Raw genomic sequence first — 14,491 nt, 5'->3', positions numbered from 1 at the left:
GTAATAATGCAGTGGCGAACGGCTTCTACGTAATAATATAATATCGGTAAGTTTCTACCCTTTTCAAAAAATATTTCATAAACAAAATAAAACAATAGTCAAATGAAATACTTTCAGAAGTATTTCATTAGACTATTGTCGATTGAATATTCTTGTTTAATATTCCAAGTACTACAATTAAAACTCTTCTGTCTGTGTACTCTTCTGTCATCGGAGGACTAATATTTTCCCATTACTGGATGAGTTAACTTTCTTCTTTGGCGCAGTGTGGGTACTCGTGTATTTCAAAATCGTGGCCATTAGCAGGATTACGATTTGTTGTGCATTTAACCAGAGTTCCAGACATTGGTGTCTGTGGCTCACCTCAAATACTCGGTGAGTGTGAAGTACCACACTGGTCTTATAGTATTATCTGGCAGTAATATTTCGTTAACTAATTTCACATAGACTAATTGTATTTAATATTTTATATACTCGTAGTATATATTAATCAATTTCACTCAATGTCCGGTTTTGGAAGATCTAAATTTCAGTTCTCTCTTGGTATTAGTTTTTTTCTCGTTAAATTTTATTAAACATATCTCTATAAAGAGCGGGATAAATTGAGAATCACCGTTGTCGTCGAATTTCATATACGATGTCGTTATTCCGGAACCAGCTTCAGTTTCTCTCGGAATAAAAGGTTTCCGTCAGGCGCGCACATAGAAAAATGTTATGGGGGAGGTCAATTTCGAAAAAAATATCTTTCGCATCTACACCGTCTACAAGGTAGGTAGGTACATACAAATTCGTCGATTAAACCTCGGACCCTTCATTCCCCATACCCATATACACCGATTTTTGAGTCTAGCGATGAATAGAATTCTGATAGTCAGCAGCAATAAACTACTGGTTGAATGCGCGTAATAATTATTAGTAAAACTGTATGTGCTTTTTAACTTAATCAACCGTCCACATATACATTTTTGTTCATCAGTTAATACTACAAACTTTCCATTTGAAATCGTCGCCAGGTAGCTCTTTCTATTGTGAAGGTAACCGAAAGAGAAAAAGTTACAGTAGGTACCTTCTTAAAAATATACATATTTAAAAAAAAAAAACTAATAAACTAATCAAAAATTTTAATTCAATATATTTTTTTCAATCAAATACATTCATTCGAGCAACAGTGCTCGTCACAATTTAAATTCATTGTTGTTTTGAAAAAATCTGCGTAGTATTTTAAAACGGAGTGCTTTTTCCTTTAGCCTGTGAATTGTGTCGGGGTGGAAACCTTCTTCCATTTATAACGCAGCAAGATAGCCGAGCGCATTTCACAGAAGTGTCTGGCTTCGTCGGCCGCCATTCCTGAATGCACATTTTTATCGTAGGCATACTCGTGAAAATTGTATGATGAACCATATTATTCAAGGAATTTTGAAGATGTGTATACCCCAAATAGTAGTTTGAAAAACTTATTAGATTTAACCTCAGTAGAGATATTATATTGGGGATGTTATAATATTTGCGAATTCTACATCGACTTTTATAATAATATAATACCTCGCATTTCTCTGCCACCCCATACCGTAGAGATTTAGGTACCTACACATATTTGGTCCACGTTAATACGCTCAGTAATTGAGGTAAAAGATAATCGGAAAAAAACAGTGAACCACATTATTTAAGACTACAGATAGAATACTATGTTCTTTTAGCAAACATGTCAGTAAACAATTATAAAAAGGCGAATACCAAAATAAGATTAATAGAAAATCTTGTTTTAATGTTAGTCATACAATAAAAAAATGACAGCTCATGAATATAAATGACCTCCGGTTCAATTCGCTTTATCTGACAAACTTAGCTGGATTTGATATTTTAATAGCGAGGGTTGCAAGACTAGTAAATGCGCTCCCTAAAGACATAGACATTTTCAATGATGTACTTTGCATTTTATTTTTGAAACTGTATTTTTCTGTATAAAATTGTAAATTTTCCGTTCTCAAAAATTATATTTTTCTGTATTAAATTATACTTAAGTATGTTTTGATTATTTTTTTTTTTTGTTAATATTATTGTTATTATATATATATTTCTTTTTCTATATTCTCTTCTCTCTTGTGAGGGTAATGTTTGACTTATAATGTAAATCTCATGTTGTGTACGTCTTGAATTTAGATTTGTTATGTCCACAATGTTTTGTATTCTTAAATAAATAAATAAATAAATAAATAAATGTATTGTAATAAATATGGAATATATCCATATTATGGAAAAGTACTGTCAGTAAATTTAATATCAATAAAAAGATTACTGACTTTGAAACCAATAGCCGAAATTACTCTATTAATAATTACATTTATCTATTTTTCGGTCTTCTTTACAATACAAAAATATATAATGTAATTTGTTTAACACATACATATTATTTGAGTTAACACATACATATTTCACTTTTCTGGAATCGCTGTACTTTCTCTCTTGTTCTCTCAGACACGATATTGCATTTTCCGGAGCGAACAAACACTCGCTGCTCTGTACCTACAGTATTTTTACTGTAATACCACCAACCAGCTCGATATTGGAAAGAATCAAATAAGGCAATTCTCGCAATGTAAGCATGTTACGAACACACGAGTTCCGTTGGGGTTTCTTATTTATATAACAAATTGTTTTATATAAGTATTTTTTTAGTCTAACAATATTCGTTATACAATTTCATAATATCTATACATTTTTTTGACCATGTCATATCCTAATAAGATCATATGACCCTCCACGGAATGGACGTTTGTAGTAACATGTTTTTGCTTTTACGGAAAATGGGTGTTGGCCACTTCTCCCACCTATTAGGTCCATACTCTGACTCAAACACAAATTGAAAAACAATATGTGTATTTGCCAGACCCAGGACTCGAACCTGGGACCCACGGCGTTATAGGGGCCGACCCTTAAGCCGCTCAGCCATTCTAGGAATATTCGGAACATGTTCTTTGTATGGGATTAAGACTTTCGTTATCTGTATTTTTTGGTCATCTTTTGAACAATTCTACCTGCCTGCTATGCGATCATCGCGTAAGTGAAGTCACCATTTATAAGCTATCACAGCTTATAGATTTGATTTGTTTTTCTGAAGGGTTGCTGTTATTGATGTAGGTATACATGCCTACTGCTGGTACGTAGCACGATGGATATATTTTTACAATAATTGTATCCTTAGTTAATTACACATTATATAATTTAATCTCGAGAATAAGTTTATTGTTAAAAAGTTTTTTCAGTGTCCGTGCGATGTAAACAATGACACACACACACATATATAAATTACGTTCATCAAAAATCATTTTCATATGAGTATATTATTATATTATAAAAAGATACGATTTAAAATATAATTTATAAAAATAATGTGACATTAAATATATTTACTTTAAGTATTTTTTTTACTATGTTTTCGATCATCCAAATTTACCGTTATCATGACTATCTTCACCCCCAATTAGTCCGGATGTAATTTAAATACCGAGTGATCCAATCACTGGGTCATTCTGCATCAGTAGCTACACATTTCTACCTGTAAAATAACAAAGTGCCAATATAAAATAATCTTTTTAGCTTTATCAGATACAGTGGTTTTCGTTCAGTAATTTAATTACTGGGTATTTATTAATTGCCAGCATGTTTTTTTTTTCAAAATTTTAATTGGATAATGATAATTAAAACATGTAAGGTAAGCTGTCAAGCGGGCGGATGTACCTACTGCAGCGTGAATATCTCCTTGGTACGTGTTTTGAATTAGGAAATATTATAATTAGTCCAATTATTTTCTTTCATCTTAACATTTATTATTAATGAAAAACATTTAAAATTTGTTTTTTTTCTACAGAAATAGGCTGTTTAATTTGCTACTGGAACTTGGTTATTCAAAGCTATTAATTACAAAATGTCAAATGATACAACGAAAGTGATACGTCTTTGTTCCCCATTTCACAAGTATACAACTGTTGCATAAAATGTATTTGTATTTATTAATCTATGTATTATATAGTCGCCGAACAAAAAAATATTGTTATACAGTTGCTGATACCCGAAAGCCACGATACCTTCACAGGGCCGGCCTATCAGTGGCTGATCTACGACTTAATTGAAATAATTATTACGTATATATCGTCAGTATACAGGCCAATAGTCGTAACCTTCACTTTTCACCGAAGTGACATTTTGATGGCAATGGACTTATTGCATACTCTTACACGAACTGGCCAGGTATCATAAAACCCAAAAAAATATTTCACATCAAAATAATTCAAAACTATTTTAATACATTTCGACCATGCTTAGGAAAAAGGGTGTAACCCTCACAGAACAAATTTTACAGGAGAGGCAAAAAACGTTTTTTGAATGATTTTAGTTTAATATTTTTTTTTAAATAGGCACATACATTGGGTGCATGATGATTGATGATTTGGTGTAATATATTTTCGATCTAATAGTAATTAAAGAAATTATTACAGAAAAATCATTAAAATCGAGGGTAAATGCTTTTTTCCTTAGATTAAAACTTAATTAATCTCAATTAAAAGCTGAATTTAGATAATATTTTGGCATTTGCGGCTTATTTCCTTTTTATAGAACGTGTATTTAGTTGTATACATTGTTAATATCTAATAAAAGCACTTTTTGAAAAATCGAGATAAATCTAAACACAGTCGATTTGTAACTTCACAAAAAATATTCCAGCCAAATGCTGTAACTCTCTGAACGCAAGCCTCCAGTATGCCAATAAAAGAAAATTCTCATTTTGTAATAAAAATATATATATATATAAAATAATGAATAAATATTATAAAAAATAAAAAGTAAATCCAATGCCCACAGTTTTTTTCACTTACTGAACAATTTGATATTTGAGGGTTACTGTACGGTGACGATATAAACGTATATCTAATATTTTTTCATAATTCGCACAGTAAGAGTATACTTTTAAATTTTAATACATATGTCAATTACATATTTATTTTACCCTGCCATACTATAATTTGACCACAGGATAAGGACAAAGTGGCATGCTTTTACATCTCATACCTATAGGATTATTCTAGCAATGCTGCGGGTCATTCACGACCCCGTGCAGCTGCGCCATCTGTATTGTACATGAATTGCCTTTTCGTGTTCACGTGTCCGCCCGCGAACTCGAATGTTTGTGACGCGGTCGTACCAGTATACCCCCATTATTCGGTGAAGATACCAAATGCCACATGATTACAGTAATATAGATAACACGCACACTTTGAGAGAATACATCGGCGACGGAAGTTAGTTGTGTCTCCGACACTATTATGGCGATGTCAAGTTCACTTGTAAGACTACAATCGTAGGCTACTATGACTGTGTGTGTGTCACTTCACATAGGTAGGTACTTGAAAAATGATCTGGTTAGGACCTATTTCACTCGCATTAAAAGTCATCGGACGTTGAAGACGCACCTGGCGCGTAACGACCAGGCGGCCGATCGATGTAATTTGCATGCATTTTAAATGTGATAATTAAAAAGTAATTATCTACTCAGCAGTCAATGTGTTTTAAGATATTTAAAACTGAATTTGAACAGTTTTGTATCATCACATATTGTGTTTTATTTAAAACTTCTTTAAACAGTAATCGCTCAGTTTTATAACCAACTTATATTTATGAGGAGTGCGCCGATTTTTAGTAATTTTTATGCGAATAATCGAAATCTGTAATATTGTTTTATTCTAAAAGTTCAATAATATTAAAAGAAACATGCATTCACATTTTTTTATTTCATCACCGCCGTAAGACGTGATTTTCTTTATGAATTGATTTTCTTTTATTGTCGTTGTTGCTGCCAAAAATGATAATAAAAAATTAGCAAAAAGCCGTTTTTTCGTACGTGCGTGTGTCTGCAATAACTTCAAAGGGATATAAGATTTAGTTTTCCCATAATCGAATTCTATTTAACGTTTTTTTTCGCCTTTAAAAGAAAAACTGACATTTATTTAACGATTAACAATAAAAATCTTGGTCGTATCTAACCATACATAAAAACACAATTAGACATGTTCGAAATATAATTTATTGAAAAAAAAATCATTGTTTACCTTTGTATACTCGTTATGGAGAAAAAACTTATCTTGGAGAATTGCTGCTGAGACATTAGGTATGGCTTACGGCAAACTGAACGACGCATAATGTTATATTGGTAAATTCTAATGGATTTATGTTTTGCACTAATACTAGTGACGTCCCGTGGGGGTAGGCAGATTGAGCGTCGCTTGGGGGCGGCGGTTACTCGAAGGGCGGCATATCGAGGAGAATCATTTGGTGGGTATATATAGAAATAGCAAACTACCTAAACTGAGTACCTACTTAATAACGAAAATACCGTTCCTTTAAAAAAATCATCTCACTGGTTGGAAACAAAATGTATTAATTAACATAAAAGGTTTAACAGGACTGTAATTTTTTGTCTGGTTCGCGATGTCTAGTTTACTTCCGTTGACCAGAAACGGCACGAACACGGATGATAAAAAAAATATTGTAGGTACTTATACAAAAATGGGGCGGCATTTTGTCTCGGGATGTCACTGACTAATACTCTTCGCTACCTCAGTCCCATGGACAATGCATTTCTGGTCATCGATTGTGAGAAGTGAGCATGTATTTTGTTTCGGCTTAATTAATTTGGAGTTCCATTTCCTTGAAAGTTTTTTTTACTATGTGTATGTATACCTTCTCACCAAATGGTAAATACACACTGACAGCGAATACAATTAATTCTAACTTATAATAATAAATTAATACTATTATTAGGGTTTTGACAATGTATACGCCTATTGATTGTATTATCAGTGATAGGGGTTTTGTACAAACACTTTTCTATTTATAATTTGTTTGTTATCTTTTTATTATGATCCTTGACTTAAGGGGGAAGGTGTTCCATGTCAGCTATTTTCTGGTATTTTCAGAGGTTAAGCCTGAATAGTACGTAAGATTTGTAGAAAAACTATTTATATCATTATGAAGCTTATTCATCGTCAAATATTTATGTAAAACATTTGATAACTACATAAAGTATTTTTATGACGTAAAATAATATTCTTTGAAACCGTGAAACGTGATAATTGAGAACGAAGCCATATTTTTGTGACATTAATAGGCTGTGATGATGACAAATTTTTCCCTTAATTATTATCTCAAACGATTTATTATAGATAGTTGTAATGTTATAAAACATAATGTAGTAAAATATATTCAGTATAATTATAATATTTGCAGTTTCTATTGGTTCTAAATCTAATGGAAGCGAGTGGACATTTTGTTATTTAAATATGCTACAATTATAGACATACGAAATAATATAAAGCTACGTATCAGAAGGTTTATCATTAATCATTGAATAAATGATGAAATATCTTGTTAGTTATAAATTTGTAATACTAAATAGAGACCTTTTTAAAACAACTGTTTCCACGAAATATTCGACCATCTTGATATCCGCCAGACCCACCTGCGAATTGGTGTATGATGTATGGAATCTTTAGCTGGTATTATTTTAACTTTATATGACCAAAAAAATACGCCAACACACAAGTATTGTACAAAAATATGTTTATAAAAGTGAATGCTACAAATTGAACACAAAAATAGGCGAAACAAACACAAATTCGAACATATTATTCAAAAGGAAAACATATTTTGACATTTGAGGACAAAACAAAAAAAAATCTGAAGAAATTTGTATTTGCGTCAATTCTACGTTATGTCATACTAAATCATACATTATAATTTTTAACACTGTTGCAATCTATTTTGCCTAATATTGCAACATAGCAATCAGTTTTCTGTCCCTTTCTATAACTATCTCCCTCTACATTCAAAATAATTATGATTGTAGTAGGTATGTATTTTATAAATTGTGATAGATTTTATTTTATTTCAGTGACATATATCGGGTCGTCCAGTATTGCCATATCTACTAAAATATTATTGAATTGATATTTTAGTAAATAAGAGAATGAAGTTTTTCACCATTTGTATCTACTATTAGTTTTACTATTTTTATTTAATAAATAATACACATGAGGTTTTACGAATTTCACATTTGTTATTAAACATACTTACATAATTTAGAACACCCCAAACACATCGCGAAGTAAAAATATCTATATTTTTTACTTAGCCAAAATTATGAATCAACATAGGTTAGGTACCTACTGATGTTTATATTACAGAAAATTTAACTTTTACTAAATTATGAATTTGCGAGATTATAATAATACAGATGATTTTAAAGAATACTTTCATCAAATAACATAATAATGGATGCCTGTACTTACATAATATTTTCCAATGTAATTTTTTTTTTAAAAACTAACTTTAATTTCGAAAGTTTAGCCTGGCAATACTATGAACGTCATTTATTTCAGCGGGAATGCGAAATTTTCATCCTCGGTTTTTGACATAGGTACCTAACAATATTATCACAATTATTTATATCGATTGTACTTACAAAAAATGCCACGAACTCACTATCCGATGGCTGGAAGTTCCAAAAAAAGACGTAGGAGAAAAGATGGAAATATTAATACATTAAAAACACAAAGGTTTGAAATTATTATTTTATAATTTGACATAATTATACATAGTTGAAAAAACCACATTTCACAGAAAATTTTGGTTCACAATATTTATTTATCTTGCAAAAGGAAGTTTTGCGTATTACTTATTAATACACACAATTAAGTATAATGATCATTTGTACTTATATTATTTTTATATTATGTTTGTGCCATGTCTTATTCGAAATTAGTGTGTCTGTGACAAAAATTATAATCTGGTACAATAATTAATAGCAGCTATACATTTTGTTTTCTGTTAACTATCTACTAAACTAATATTTTTGAATGTATTATAGTATTGATATATTGCCGAAGACTATGCCTGAGCATGGAAATCCTCAAAGCATACTACCTGAACCAGAATTTCATCCCACATTTGAACACGAACACGAAGAATTTATTATAGAAAATGAAATTGAAGATTCAAGCCCTAAATTCCGTGTAGAAGGCCGTAGAATTATAGACTTTTCATATTTTTTCCAACAACTTCAATTAATTAGCCACCATGATTCTCCATTTAATTGTAATTTATCACATTTAGAAATTTTTGGGGAAAATCGGGATAACTTTAGTAGTACATTTTTTATTCAATGTAAACTTTGTGGTAAAAAATTAAAATTATATACCACTGAAATGAACAAAAACAAAATAAATCTGTGTGACGCATTTGTATCCAGTATAATCAGTATCGGCAGTGGATTTTCAAATCTGGAAGAAATGTGTTCAGCAATTGACGTACCATCGATTACAGCAAGAACATACAGAAAGAGTCAACAGAAGGTGTACGAGTGGTTTGAAGAAACCAAAAATAAGAGTATGGAAAACGCTGCGAAAGAAGAGCGACAACTTGCAATCGAAAATGGTGACGTCGATTCTTCTGGTATTCCCATGATATCAGTTGTTGCAGACGGCTGTTGGTCGAAACGTTCATACAGATGCAATTATTCCGCAGCATCTGGCGCTGCCACGATCATTGGTCAAAGAACCGGAAAGATTTTGTACATGTCAGTGAAAAATAAATATTGCGATTTGTGCGCCAAAGCTAAAAATAAAAATATCCCTGCTCAACAACATAAATGCTTTTTAAATTATACCGGTCCGTCAGGTGGAATGGAATCTACAGCAATATTAGAAGGCTTTAAAGAATCTATTAATACACATGGATTGATTTATTCAAAATTGATTGCTGATGGAGATTCCAGCACATACAAAAAAATTCTTGATTGTCACCCTTATCCGAATGTAACTGTCGAGAAAGTTGAATGTAAAAACCATTTAATTAGAAATTATTGTGGCAAAATAGAGGCATTAACCAAAGACACAAGATATCCCTTGAATGTAAGAAAAATCATTGCGTCAAGAAAAAGACGTCTGCGGAAAGCCGTCATAGGTGCAATCAAGTATAGAAAACTACAAGATAGTACTTTCGAAGAAAAGGTTATCGCTCTGAAAAAAGATTTATTTAATGGACCGCACCATGTTTTTGGAGACCATACTTCTTGTCTACCATATTTTTGTACAAATGAACCAAATACAGAGGACATGCTTGATGTAAATTATGTACCAGCATTAAAAGAATGCAGTCTATTTTCTCAATTAATGATATATAATTCTCGTTTGGTGCTAAATTCAAAAAGTTTAATTTATAATTTTTCTACTAATATTTCAGAATCTTTTAATAACATGATTGCAAAATTTGTAGGCGGCAAGAGAATTAACTACTCTCAAAGACAATCGTACATGGGACGATGTGCAGCGGCGGTAATCGCATTTAATACAAATAAGTTACATTGCACAATTCAAAAACAAGTTTATAAAAATAGCCCAAAAGCCTTCATAAATCGCTTAGAATCAAGAAGGTTGAAAATAAATAAAAAAAAAATAGGAAAATCTTGGCGAAAACCAATACATACTGTTCCTTTATCTAATCCAGATTATGGAGAGAGTTGCCAAAAACCTGATATGGACAAAAATCAATATCAATTGTTAAAAGAAACTTTTTTGAAAAAACTCAAACTGACAAACTATGAGAGGAGGGATATAGAAAGACGCACCGTATTACAATCTGAATGTGCAGAATGGCTAGAAAGGCGACGAAACCTTCTTACTGCCTCTGTTTTTGGTAAGGTGTGTAAGCGGCGAGAAAATACAAAATTTGGGCCTTTGGTAAAACGTTTATTATATAGCCAATCATTAGCCAACGTGAAAGCGGTAAAATATGGTAAAGAAAATGAATCAATAGCTTTACAACAGCTTAGTGTACAAGAACGGATTAAGATTGAGAGATGTGGATTGTTTATCGATGATGTGTATGATTTTATCGGTGCAACGCCAGATGGCATCAGCGATGATGATACAATTATTGAAATAAAATGTCCTTTCTCAGCTGCTGGAATAAGTGCAGATGAAGCTATTGTACAGAAAAAAATTAAATTTTGGAAAGTAGATAAAGACAGGAATATGGTAATAGATAAAAATCACGATTGGTACTTCCAGATTCAGGGGCAGCTTCATATTACTAAGAAAGATGTCTGTTTATTTGGAGTTTGGACGGGACATAATTTTCCTGTTAAAATAGAATTAATCAAAAAAGACGAGACATTTTGGATTGAAAAGATTGAAAAAAAGATATATCACTTTTATATGAATTGTCTACTGCCAGAAATAGTAGATCCCAGAACCAGTAGATCTATGAATATTAGAGAACCAGAAAGGCTGAATTTCTAAATTTTTATTTTAAATTTTATTATGCTTAATATATTTTCAACAAGTCTATATTACATCACTATTTTATAGTTCATCAAGATATATCTAATTTACTAATATAGTTTACTGTTACGAGACACCCAGAACGAGTGTAATTTTATGAAATTCAAAATAATATGTATACTTACATCTAAATAATGATACCTGATCTTGCTGGCGATTCCACTGCGCCATATTTTGTATAAGCATTCGTCTCTGCAGCCGTGAGTTTTGGTTCCGTGTAAAAAGTACATTTTGTTCTCAAGGTCAAAAACCAAATTGGTTGTGCCAATGGCTTATAACCATTCCTCATAAATGATTATAACTGATATCACCTCATGATCAGTGCCACGCACGAGTTAACTCGCGGGATCTTTTAAACGTCATAACTTCTGAATGAACTGTTTGTGTATATTTTCTTAACAATATTTATCATTTTAGTGTGAAAATATTCACGTTAAACATGTTGATTTGGTAAATTTTCACAAATATTTATCATTCTATTCTTATTTCATATTTTTTAAGGGATTCATTTTATTCCAAAAATAACTGACCTACAAGTACCCACCTGGTAAAAATTGAATTTGGATTGGATGGAATTTCCTAGTAGATGTTCCAACTAAACAACATGACGCTTTCTATATATTATTTACTGTTAGTTTTGAAATTATTGTATTTGAAATAAATAATGTATCAATAATACACATAGAAATCAATAGATATATAAAATAGATATCACAGTTTAAAAATCAGAAAGATCAATGCATATTACCATTGTTTATGTTACAATATAAAACAACATTTATCATTGAACGTAGGTACCAAGAAAAATAGACTTCATTAAAATGTGTCAATATAGTATATACCCGATATAATTATATAAATTATTATATTGTTAATTACTCTGTGGGGTCCATATATACTGCTTCAATTGTAATTTAATTTTACAGTATAATTATTTATGTTAAGTACTTGATTTACTTATTATATGTACAAATGTAATATACTTACCTACTTATTAGGATATATCTTGGTGAATTTTAAAATAAGAGGAAATTAAATGGAGGTCATCGTGTCTAACTAGATGTCTAACTAGACGTTGTTAAGTCTTATATAAATATTTATACATTATTAAATTGTTTTTCTGTTTTTTATTGATGTAAAGACATGGCATGTATTCAAAGTAATAACAAATTAGCTGTGTACTATTTATTTAACTTATATTAAAACCCCAAGATTGATTTCGTCTTACGACATATTTTATTCTTCTAAGTTTTACTATGACATTGTAATATGAACCATGGATATAGTATAGTACTTAAAAAAATCAAAACTGGTAATATATTATTTCAATATTTAATAGTCAATTTTCATTTGAAGTCAGCATTTAATTACTGGTATAACACATAATTATTAACTGATATCTACAACTTCAGATGGACAAATTAATTGATATATCATATTATCAGTTTTCATTTCCTTTCAACAATGTATTCATTCTAGCAGCTATTTTAAATATCTTACTAGTTTTTATGTCATGGCACCTTACAAAGGCTCCGAGCAACCGTATACTGAGCTTCGAGAACAGATGTTTACGACGGATACTGGGTGTGCGGTAATTTTAGAAGTAACGGGAGATAAAAGAACGCACCAAATAGCCTCGCATCACGTTGAGAGTGAATACGCAACTTTGTACCTGGCCCGGCCACGTGCTGCGAGTGCCTGAAGAGAATCCCAATCTGGTTTGCCTGTTCTTCAAGCCAACCGGATTCCGGCGTCCTGGATGGCCGCTAAATACTATCTATATAGCATATCTGGCGGAGTTACGGGCTGCTAGTATGACCTGGAACGATGCAAAAAAACTAGAGTGACAGAGATTCTTGGAGGCGCCGCATTGTATCCATATGCTGCAACTAAGATGCAGATATAGCCGAAGAGAAGAATTAATATACAGCATCTAGAAAACTTAAAGTCTTTGAAATGGTGTTAGAAAGACAATGTTTCTAATATCAAAGTGATATTGAGGATGAAAAAGAAAAGACTTGGAGAGTAAGCTCTACCAAATGACATACCTGATATGATACAAGTAACTGATATGCAAAATTATATTATATTTTAGAATATTATGAATCAATTTAGCAACTTTTATATCATTATCGATAATAAATTTAGTGCAAAAATGTAATTATAAAATTGTTTTATTTTTTAAATATGTATGCGAGATAGATATAGCTATAGGTTACAAACATTAGTCACTTTATATTTACCTTTTGTAATTGTACTATTAAATCTATAAAATGGGTATATATGCTTGATGGTCTACGTCATAAATAATATTATATGAATCACGCCATGTTCGGATCGTACGCCGAAAGTCGGATTTATTTCATTATTAATTAAAAGATTTATTTCATTCCATCTTATTCATATGAAACCGTCGACAAGCAAAGATCTCGGTAGACATTTTCTCCATCTGCAAAAAACATAACATATGAACTGTTAATAGTGTGATTTTTAATCTTTTATAGTGTGCGACTGTTTGAAGAATGGTAATTAAAACGGATTAGTGATAATACAAAGCATCAAAAAAGATTGATTAACTAAAATAAAGTAATCAGGTAGGTAACATGTTTAATAACAACTAGAACGCCTTAGATTATATCAAACAAATAAATATGAAATCACAGGCATTCTCGCAATAACCTCTAAACTAACCACGCAACTAATGTAGACTAAGAAAACAATAAATTAACACTTGAATAATATATGCAAAACACACAGAATACTACTACAGTAATAAATAACATAATATTGTACTTACAGATAGTGTTTCTTATTCCTGATATAAAACACAATTCCTTCGTTAGGTATCTTGCAATTTGCTATCAACATAATCTGACAGCAGAGAGTTTTTTCTATTAGTCTATGGCCAAAAATACGGATTTACTTGGCCGGCTAAAAAAAAGATTTTAATATAGCAAGAACATTTTGAATATGCGACAAATAAATAAAAGTATATATAATATAGTTGTTAAAAAAATCTGTGTACATTATAAAATATATTTAATATTATAAATACATATATTTTTTAAATTCATGTTATAATTTGTAAACGACGAAGC

The 14,491-nt window shown here is 31.0% G+C and overlaps 1 protein-coding gene and 1 long non-coding RNA gene across 8 annotated transcripts in view; one reads left to right on the top strand and one right to left on the bottom strand.

Annotated features, from left to right (window-relative positions):
• The window catches only part of LOC147064644 (adenylate cyclase type 1-like), a 495,388-nt gene that overhangs the window by 232,572 nt on the left and 248,325 nt on the right, over window positions 1–14,491 (top strand). For all 7 annotated transcript variants that reach the window (XM_085957482.1, XM_085957486.1, XM_085957485.1 and 4 more), the window contains one exon: window positions 1–46. The gene's annotated coding sequence lies outside the window, so the exon portion shown is untranslated. The remainder of the gene's footprint in view (window positions 47–14,491) is intronic.
• LOC147064645 (uncharacterized) lies at window positions 11,892–14,266 on the bottom strand. The gene is made up of 3 exons (XR_015071876.1): window positions 14,191–14,266; window positions 13,637–13,842; window positions 11,892–13,212 (listed from the first exon to the last, which is right to left on the bottom strand). It is a non-coding gene; the product is annotated as an uncharacterized LOC147064645 (long non-coding RNA).

The sequence above is a fragment of the Rhyacophila brunnea genome, unplaced genomic scaffold (assembly GCF_057557595.1).
Source record: "Rhyacophila brunnea isolate RB1 unplaced genomic scaffold, BYU_Rbru_1.0 scaffold_7, whole genome shotgun sequence".
NCBI lineage: Eukaryota > Metazoa > Arthropoda > Insecta > Trichoptera > Rhyacophilidae > Rhyacophila > Rhyacophila brunnea.
The sequence above is the reverse complement of the archived record's forward strand: the minus strand, read 5'-3'. Positions and strand labels throughout refer to the sequence as shown.